The following is a 10,034-nucleotide window of genomic DNA, read 5'->3' as shown; positions in this document are numbered from 1 at the left end:
TGGGGGGGAAGTGACATCTTAAAGGATGTATATGAATTAACCAGATGGGGAGGGCAAGGTCATTCTTTTTGTGGTGTGTGTGTGTGTTTATTTATTAATTTTATGTTTTAATTATTTATTTTAATTGGAGGCTAATTAGTTTACAATATTGTAGTGGTTTTTGCCATACATTCACATGGAATCAGCCATGGGTGTACATGCGTTCCCCATCCTGAACCCCCCTCCCACCTCCCTCCACATCCCATCCCTCAGGGTCGTCCTAGTGCACCGGCCCTGAACGCCCTGTCTCATGCATCAAACCTGGACTGGTGATCTGTTTCACATATGGTAATATACATGTTTCAATGCAAGGTCATTCTAAGAGAAGTGAACAGCACAAGAAAAGGCAAGAAGGCAAAGAGCAGTGCACTCACTATGTGACAGAAGCTGTGAGCGGCTTACTGGGAGGGAAGGAGGGAGGGAAAGAACGGATGAAGACAACACCGTGGGCCATCCTACAACGTGGTCTATACCCTGAGGGCAGTAAGGAACCACTGAAAGGTCTTAAGCAGAGTAATCAGAGGCTCAGCTCTGCCTTTGGGAGACATCCCTCTGGCAGTTGCAGCAGGATGAAATTCAGAAAAAGAATTCAGGAAGCGGGGAGAGCTATCAGGAAGCTGTTGAAATAATTCAAACGAGAAGATAGCAAACTGAACTAAGACAAGAGTAGCAAAAACAAAGAGGATAATAAAATGTGCGGATTGACTGAATTCAGTTTGAAGCAGGGGCTGCCTAGAGGTTTCAAAGTTTAGAGAGGTGGAGGGGCTTTATTCTAACAGGACACGGCTCAAGGCAGGCCAGGTCTCCGGAGGGTAAGGAGTTCCCTTTATTTATGGAACAATGTGAAGGAATTGACTAACCTGTGAAGTGCTGCTCAGACGCCCCTCCAGGAATGGAGGTCTGGGCAGCCGTGTGCCCGCCTGCAGTGACTGACCACGGAAGGGCGGCCTCAGGCCAGCTGAGAACAGTGCTCAAGGGTCTTCTCCACGCAGAGCTACCCGCGGGGCCTCTGTCCTCTCACCCAACCTGCTGCCCTGCCCTCCTCTCACAACAGCGGCGCCTGAGAGCAACTCGAGTGAACTTCCGGCCCGCCCGTCTCCACAGCCCACCCGTCTCCGCCGGAGTCAGCTTCCTGAGGAAGGCAACCTGCCACAGGTGTGCCGCTTTTACTCCACTCAACAGCTCTGGGAAGAGTGGAAGATGAGGATAACGATCTCTGTTTAACAGGTGAGGACCTGTTACAAATTGAGCTTGAGAGCACGTAGGTGCTCAGATTGAGATTGAGACACCTCAAGTGTACTACTCTAGAAGTTTCTCTCCATGGTACCGCTCAGCAGGTTCTTGAGCCTGACTGCACATGAGCATCATCTTAGGAACTTTTACTTCAAATATCAGTCGGTATCAATTCACATTCCCACCAACAGTGCAAAAGCGTTCCCCTTTCTCCACACCCTCTCCAGCATTTATTGCTTGTAGACTTTTTGATGATGGCCATTCTGACTGGTATGAGGTGCTATCTCATTGTAGGTTTGATTTGCATTTCTCTAATAATGAGCGATGTTGAGCATCTTTTCATGTGTTTGTTAGCCATCTGTATGTCTTCTTTGGATAAATGTCTATTTAGGCCTTTTCCCCTCTTTTTGATCGGATTGTTTGTTTTTCTGGTATTGAGTTGTATGAGCTGCTTGTATATTTTGGAAATTAATCCTCTGTCAGTTGTTTCATTTGCTATTATTTCCTCCCATTCTGAGGGTTGTCTTTTCACCTTGCTTATAGTTTCCTTTGCTGTGCAAAAGCTTTTAAGTTTAATCAGGTCCCACTTGTTTATTTTTATTTTTATTTCCATTACTCTAGGAGGTGGGTCATAGAGGATCTTGCTTTGATTTATGTCATGAAGTGTCTGCCTATGTTTTCCTCTAAGAGTTTTTTAGTTTCTGGTCTAACATTTAGGTCTTTAATCCATTTTAAGTTTATCTTTGTTTGTGGTGTTAGGAAGTGTCCTAATTTCATTCTTTTACATATAGCTGTCCAGTTTCCCAGCACCATTTACTGAAGAGGCTGTCTTTGCCCCAGTGAATGGATAAAGAAGTTGTGGTACATATACACAATGGAATATTACTCAGCCATAAAAAGGAACATATTTGAGTCAGTTCTAATGAGGTGGGTGCACCTAGAGCCTATTATACAGAATGAAGTAAGTCAAAAAGAGAAATTGTATTCTAACACATATATATGGAATCTAGAAAAATGGTACTGAAGAATTTACTTACAGGGCAGCAGTGGAGAAACAGACATAGAGAATAGATTTATGGACATGGGAAGAGGGGAGGAGAGGGTGAGATGTACAGAAAGAGTAACATGGAAACTTACATTACCATATATAAAATAGATAGCCAAGGAGAATTTGCTGTATGGCTCAAGAAACTCAAACAGGGGCTCTGTATCAATGTAGAGGGATGGGATGGGGAGGGAGATGGGAGGGAAGTTCAAAAGGGAGGGGATATATGTATACCTATGGCTGATTCATGTCGATTTTTGACAAAGAACAACAAAATTCTATAAAGCAATTATCCTTCCATTAAAAAACAAATAAATTTTTTATATATATATATATATATATATATATATATATATATCTGTCTGGAACCCAGCACCAGAGATTCTGATTTGGTGGGTCCAGAATGTGGTCCCTGTCAGTTATTAGAAATCTCCTTCCTGGCAAGTGACAGAGCCCAACTTACACCAGCCTTGGCAATAAGAAAAAGTGCGTTGGGGAATAACTTATAAGGATAGTGTGGTATCTCAATAAGGGTAAGGATGAAATGCAGCTAAGCCTCAGAAATAAGGAACTGAAGTCTCAGTGTGATCAGAAGTCATATTCTTTTCCTTTTCTCTTTTTCTCCTCATGTGTCAGTTCTGTTCTGCTCCTGCCTTTAGGTATCATGGCATTCATGGCTGAAGACAAAAATGACCACTAGCAGCCCCCAAGCTTTACATCAGTAAAGACACTCAAAGAGTCTAGATTCTCTTTTTCAAGACCAGAACCAAATTCTCCATGAGATACTCTAATTAGCCCAAATTTGGGCAGGTGCCTACAAGCCCCTGAATCAATCAGTTTACATGTTAAAGGTGAGGTCAGAGTATAATATAATCTTTCTGCAGTGATTTTGATGATGACAAGGGGTAACTCTTTGCAAAGGGATGCTGGGCAGACAATTCCAAAGCTGTTCACTGCATCTTCACTTCATGTCAACCCTTGGCTTCCCTCTGTCTCTTTACCCCCATTTTCTAATCCTAGCATGGACATGATTTGAAATTGTTCCTATTGGTGGTCTAACTTTTATGTGTTCTCAACTTTGAAAAGATTAGAGAGGAGAGGAAGTCAATTGGGATCAAGAACATACAATCAGGGAAGCCTCTGAGATTAGAGACAGGGGAAAGGCTTGCAGAGATCCTCTCCTCAAACCCTGCCATTTTTTATTTCATTTGGGGAAGCTGATATGCAAAGAGGTTCAAGATTTCTCAAGATCACATTTTATGAGATTGCAGGGCTGGACCTGGTACCCAGTTTTCCAACCTGTCAGTCTAGTGTTCTTTTCTTTCAATCAATAAATGTCTTGAAGCAATTACCAACCGAAAAGAATTCAAAAATTAAAATCAAACACCTTCAAGATAAAGTAAATCAATGGAATTTGATTTGTACAAATTTGATTTGTACACCATTTGTCTCAATATTTACTTATTCTATAAATCAAGGACAACCCACAACAATTACACTGTGTCTAATGCTCATACGGTTTCAAGGTAGCTGCCATGACAAGTAATTGTGAAACAAATTATTTTCATCCATAAATTGAAGCAATAGGGGGTTTAGAATTTGTCAAGCACACCCATAATTAACAGATTGATTGCTTGGGGCTTTAAGAAGGATGATCAGAGGAGGATTGTGAGGCACTACAGGCAAATAGAAAGCTCACTGAGGAGATGGGAGGCTGGGGTTCTGGTCCAACTCCACCCCCTGGTTCTGAGCCAGATATTTCCCTTCTCTGGGTCCCAGTGGCCCTATATGTGAAAGGAGGAGTTTGAATGAGAAATGCATTTCCCCAACTATGGCCTCTTCTTGATGCCTCTTGATGCCTCTTCAAGATGGCATGACAGCTTCACCATAAATTATTTTAATAATCTGTCTTTACCTCAACTCTCTTTGCTTAAATTTTAATAAGAAAACCTTATCACTTTTAAAAACCAGCATCACATCAGTTGAGGATAACTATCTCAGCATATATGTAATTATTCAAATAAACAGAAATGTTCACCTGCATTCCATTAAAAAATTCACTTGCTACTACCACTGGTATATGTACCCTGTGATGGGGACCCCTGGACCAAACAATCTCTAGGGACTTCTGGCTCCAACTTGGGATGCCCCTTAGGAATGGTCAGAGGTCAAATGAGATAGAAGTCAAAGGACCTCACACATAAGAGAATTTTTGGACTTAAAACTCAACATTCAGAAAACTAAGATCATGGCATCTGGTCCCATCACTTCATGGAAAGTAAATGGGGAAATAACAGTAACAGTCAGAGACTTTATTTTGGGGGACTCCAAAATCACTGCAGATGGTGACTGCAGCCATGAAGTTAAAAGATGCTTTCTCCTGGAAGAAAAGCTATGACCAACCTAGATAGCATATTAAAAAGCAGAGACATTACTTTACCAACAAAAGTCCATGTAGTCAAAGTTATGGTTTTTCCAGTAGTCATGTATGGATGTGAAAGTTGGACTATAAAGAAGGCTGAGTGCTGAAGAATTGATGCTTTTGAACTGTGGTTTTGGAGAAGACTCTTGAGAGTCCCTTGGACTGCAATGAGATTCAACCAGTCAATCCTCAAAGAAATCAGTCTTGAATATTCATTGGAAGGACTGATGCTGAAGCTGAAACTCCAATACTTTGGCCACCTGATGTGAAGAACTGACTCACTGGAAAAGCCCCTGATGCTGGGAAAGATTGAAGGCGGGAGGAGAAGGGGATGACAGAGGATGAAATAGTTGGATGGCATCACCGACTGGGTGGACATGAGCTTGAGTAGGCTCCTGGAGTTGGTGATGGACAGGGAAGCCTGGCGTGCTGCAGCCCATGGCATCGCAAAGAGTCAGATACGACTGAGTGACTGAACTGAACTGAACTCCCTGTTGCAGGACCTGGTTCTCTGCTGTTTACCTTTCCCATCACTGCCCTGGAAATGCAGCCCACGGACCTGGCCCAGGCTTGCTTATTTATCTTTCCAAGGCAACTCAATCCAAACACTGCTGTCAGGTTGGCTTTAAGAAGGAATGACCTGATAACAATTTCCGGTTTTGTACTAGTTCAGGAAATTCTGGATTTTAGTAGAGGTCAGTGCCTTAACACACACCCCACATACACACAGTTTCTAATTCCAGTGTTGGAACTTCAGGCAGCTCTAGCAAAGGATATGGAAGAACTATAGGCAGGACACTTCCCCAATTTCATCTGTGTCTTAATCTGTTGTCTGTCACATCCACCTTTCATGGTTCCCTCCCTCTCTCCCTCTTATCCTTCCTTCCTATTGTCATTTTTTCCTTGTCTACTGTTTTCTTTCTCTGTATTTCTTTCTCAGTCATTTTTCCACCCTGCTCCAACTCTATTCTCTCTTTATGTTCTTCCATCTCATTTTTTGCTCTCCCAAATTTCTTCCACATCAACTTGGCAAATACTTATTCAGTGTCCTCTCACTGACAGGCATTGGTGCCAGTCCTTCTCAGGGCCTCTCCCTCACTTATTCCACCACCCATTCATCCATCTGTGCAGTCTCACCCCACCTATCCATCCATCCAGTATTTATTCAGAACCCACCTCTCAGCCTCTGCTTACTTCTTTTCCATCAGCTTTCTGAACCCTATCCTGGCCCATCTTCTGACCCCACCAGTTGCTGGCTGATCAGGCACAGAAACTTCAGAGGAGCTAAAGCAAAGAACAAGACTGTTGACTCCAGCTAAATTTGTGGCAAATGTCCCAGATTGGTCTGGAACTTTAAAATGTATGCAGAACTACCAAAAATGGACCACAGAACTAGACTCCCAGCACCAGCCTCCAGTTGCAGCTTGGGGATGGGAGGGCTGGTGTCTGTTGGATGGGCAATAGCACCGTCCTCTCCCTTCCCCAGGCAGTGGCAGGTGGACACTGCTGTTCCAAGTCCAGCCTCTGGCCCAGACCAGACATCCCATCTGGTCAGACGTCCCAGCCCTGAGTGTCTCCAGACTTTGCAGAGGCTGAGAATGGTCTTAACTCTCCAGTGGCAGAATCACAAACTAGGAGAGCTGGCAGTATTCAGTCAGAGGCTATTCTGTTTGAAAGTGAAAGTGTTAGTCACTCAGTTGTGTCCAACTCTGTGACCCCATGGACTGTATAGCCCACCAGGTTCCTCTGTCCATGGAATTCTCCAGGCAAGAATGACAAAGTAGATAAGTACGGAGTCAAGGCTGCTGAGATGCAAGAATCCTTGCTCCAGGTCCTGGGTCCCTGATGCTATAGAAAACAGTGGTATGAAAGCAAAACTTCACCCAGCAAGGGCCATTCCCAAGGCAGGAGGTGGATGGGGCAGGGGGAGGGTGCAAGGGGTGTGGGTGAAGGCTGGCACTTAAAGCCAGATGGATGGAGACAATTGCATATGCAGAAGGGCTCTGCTAGGGGCTGGAGCATATGAGGTTTGGTCCTGAGAAGACAACAGCCTGATAAGCAGAACAAAGGCACAATGCCAGAGACATAGCGGAGACACTTTGTCACCTGCATTGGCCAACTGTGGGTTCTCTGATGAGGGGCTGGTGGGTTCTAGGAGACTGAGTGAGGCTTAGGCTTGTGATGAGGGCTGAACACGTGGCCCTGGATGTAATACTGGGGTATCAGAGTTTTGCACCAGAAGATCAGACATCTGAGTTCTAATCTGGGTGAAACTAGGCATGTATCCCCTTACCAAAACCCTTCAATGCCCACACCCCCACCCCCACTCCGAGTGACCAACTCAAGGTCCCTAGCAAGGCGTTCAGGGCACTTTAAGATCCAAGTTCCATGATTTCTTTGATTTTTCCGTTCCTCTTTTTTAAAAATTATCAGGCCATTTCTCCAGGCCATGCCTTTGCTTGCGCTATCTTCCCAACCCCTTCACCTAGATTACACCTCTTCAGTCTTAAATCTCAGGCACCACCCCCTCCTGGAAGCCTTCCCTGATTACCACTCCTCCTTAGGCTAAACTGGGTGTTCTTCTCTTTCCTTTAATGTCCTCTGACATATGGATGTCCCTGTGCTAACCAAATAATACAATTTCTTATTCATGTTCCTGTGCTGATTTTCCCTGCTAATGGGTGTTCTTCCAGGCCAGGTCAATGTCTGGATTATCTCTCCATGCCTAAGGTTTGCTGAACAAATGACTGCAGAAATAGCTTTGCCCTCATATGACGTACCTGACGCCCCATGACTCAGTTTACCCACCTAAGGATAGGACTCCCTATTCTTCCTGTCTTTTGGGACTACCAAGAGGATCTAATTAGGTGGTATAAGTGAAATGCTGTGAGAGCTTTAAAGCCAGCAGGATTGTAAGGGATTCTTATTATCTCACGTCTCCCTTGGGCTGCCTGAGTGGCTCTACTATCTTCTACTGCCTTGTCAGTCTTCAGAGAAACTTTTCCTCCAAAATAAACCAATTCAAGTTTGCTCTGATAAACGATGATAAAGATCATACCAATACTCCTCCTCCTCCCTGCTCTATTTTCATGAAAACGGGCTACCCCAGAGGAAAGAAGTAAGTGGAAACATGACTAGCATGTTCTCCCTAGTGATACCTCTGCATGCTGCGGCAAGACAGAGGACTTCCGGTGCAAAAGAGGGGCTGGGGGAGGAACACTCACCTGACTTCCCAGGAATTCAGGTCACAAGTAGGCAATGGGATGAATGCTGTTTTTCCATTGATATTTGAGACGTGTTTTTTGCCTGAAGAATAAGGGGTTGAGTGGACATACAGGATGCAGGGCATCTGGTAGTCAGGGATGGGCTTTGGCCAGACTCAGGATCCAACTAGCTGTGTGGTCTCAGGCAGGTCCCCTTTGGTCTCTGGTCCCCACAGGTCTCCATCTATGAAAGAGGACAACCGTGATATGACAACCGAAGTTGAATGAGAAACAATCATGTTCCAGGCTGCCTCAACTCTGTGCTTTGCACAGGTTTCTTCCTTGATCCCATCCCATTCTTTCCCAACATTCATTTCAGCTTCACAGAAGAGAGGGATGAAGCTCAGAGTGGCTAATTACCTTACCTGCAATCACAGAGCTGCTAAGTTGCAAGTGGCGGGGGTGGCAGGGCGGGGGGTGGAGGGGGCTGACTTCAAAGCCTTCACACCTACTGCATTTCCCAGTCTGAACAAGCATCCTCATAAAAACCCATACAAGGGATTTTCAGAGGAAAGTTAAAATTCCACACAATCAGGGGTATTACTATGAAAATACAGGTTATCCCCAGTGATATATTAGCTTTCAGGAGATAATGATGCTTTTTACAAAGCTGAAAGGGAGAATGAGAGCAAGGGAGAGAAGGAACTAGATAAGACACTTGTGTTTAATCTGGGCTTTCTCCTGCCCAAGATAGTTATTATAACTTTATGGGAATGGATCAGGCATATTAAGCAGGCATCCATTTTTTACCCAAGTATTTTAGGCAGAAGAAGAGGTGAAAGAAGTATTCTGTTAAGAAGCCTAGAGTCTCCAAATGCCACTGCTAGTTTGACCTTGGACGTGACACAGTATATTAGCAATTAGATGCAGAGACTTGAAAGATGAACAGGCAGGACTAGATCCCCAGCTTTGAGGCTTACATGACTACCACTCTTCATCTTTCTTCATTTGGAGAAAAAAGTAATGGACCTGGAAGTGACATTCCCAACCAGGATTTAGTATGTGTTCCATGTGCCTGAAGCTGGCCTAGTAACAATTAACCAGTCAGGTAGGCATCAGATACTTTACCTATAGCCAGAAGACTATGGCACAGGAGGGCATGGGAAGTTCTAGAGACTTCCAGGCTATGCATTGAGGCACAAGCCCCAATTCTGTCCTGCTTCAAGGGGACTGAGTGACTCACTCACCTTCCTCAAGCCACAGTTCTTTCTCATCTGTAAAAGTACATCTCTATAATAAAGTCACCCTTGCCCACTTTGCAGAATTAACGTGAAGGTCACTGATTCCCCAACCGTGATGCTAGGAGCTATCTATAAGTCACTCAGGGCTGTCCACCATCCTCTGATGGTGCCTTGTGATGTCCAGCTCCCTTTCATGTCCTTGTCTACATCACCTCCATGGGGAGACCCTTCTGGAACCCCTATACCAGCTCAAGCCTCCATGTTAAACACACTCACTGAAGCATGGAATCTGCTTTCACAGCACTTTCCGGTGTTCATAATAAGACATTCTGGGATTATTTGATTAATGAGCCTCCACCTAGGAGACCATAAGCTCCTCAAAGGTGGGGACTATGCCAGTTTTGCTCACTGGTATGTTGGCAGCACCAGCACAGCGTGTGGAAAATTGTAGGTGCTGAATAGATGTTAGTTGGTTGGATAAATGAATGAATCAAAGGAATGAAAGAAAGAAGGGATGGAGGGAGGGAAAAAATCAATCACCCAAGGAGCCAGTCTGGGACGTTCATTGAATGTCTTCACATCTCTCAGGTGAACCTTGTCACTTCCCGTAGTGGAGACAACATAGGAGAGTGGGAAGATGGTATGGGATAAAAATTTCAGATAAGTGAAACTTCAGAGATCCTAGAGACCTCTGACCCCATCACAATCTAAGTTAGAGGCAGTTATTCTCTATCTCAGAACTACTGTCTTCCTTCCTAGCACTGGTCACACTGTGTTTGGTAGGTTTCCATGTATATCTATTGTCCTTATGGCTCACCACCAGTAACCCAGTGCCTGGTGTAGTACTGGCA

The sequence above is a fragment of the Cervus elaphus genome, chromosome 9 (assembly GCF_910594005.1).
Source record: "Cervus elaphus chromosome 9, mCerEla1.1, whole genome shotgun sequence".
NCBI classification, from domain to species: Eukaryota; Metazoa; Chordata; class Mammalia; order Artiodactyla; family Cervidae; genus Cervus; species Cervus elaphus.
This window is presented reverse-complemented; position numbering follows the sequence as displayed.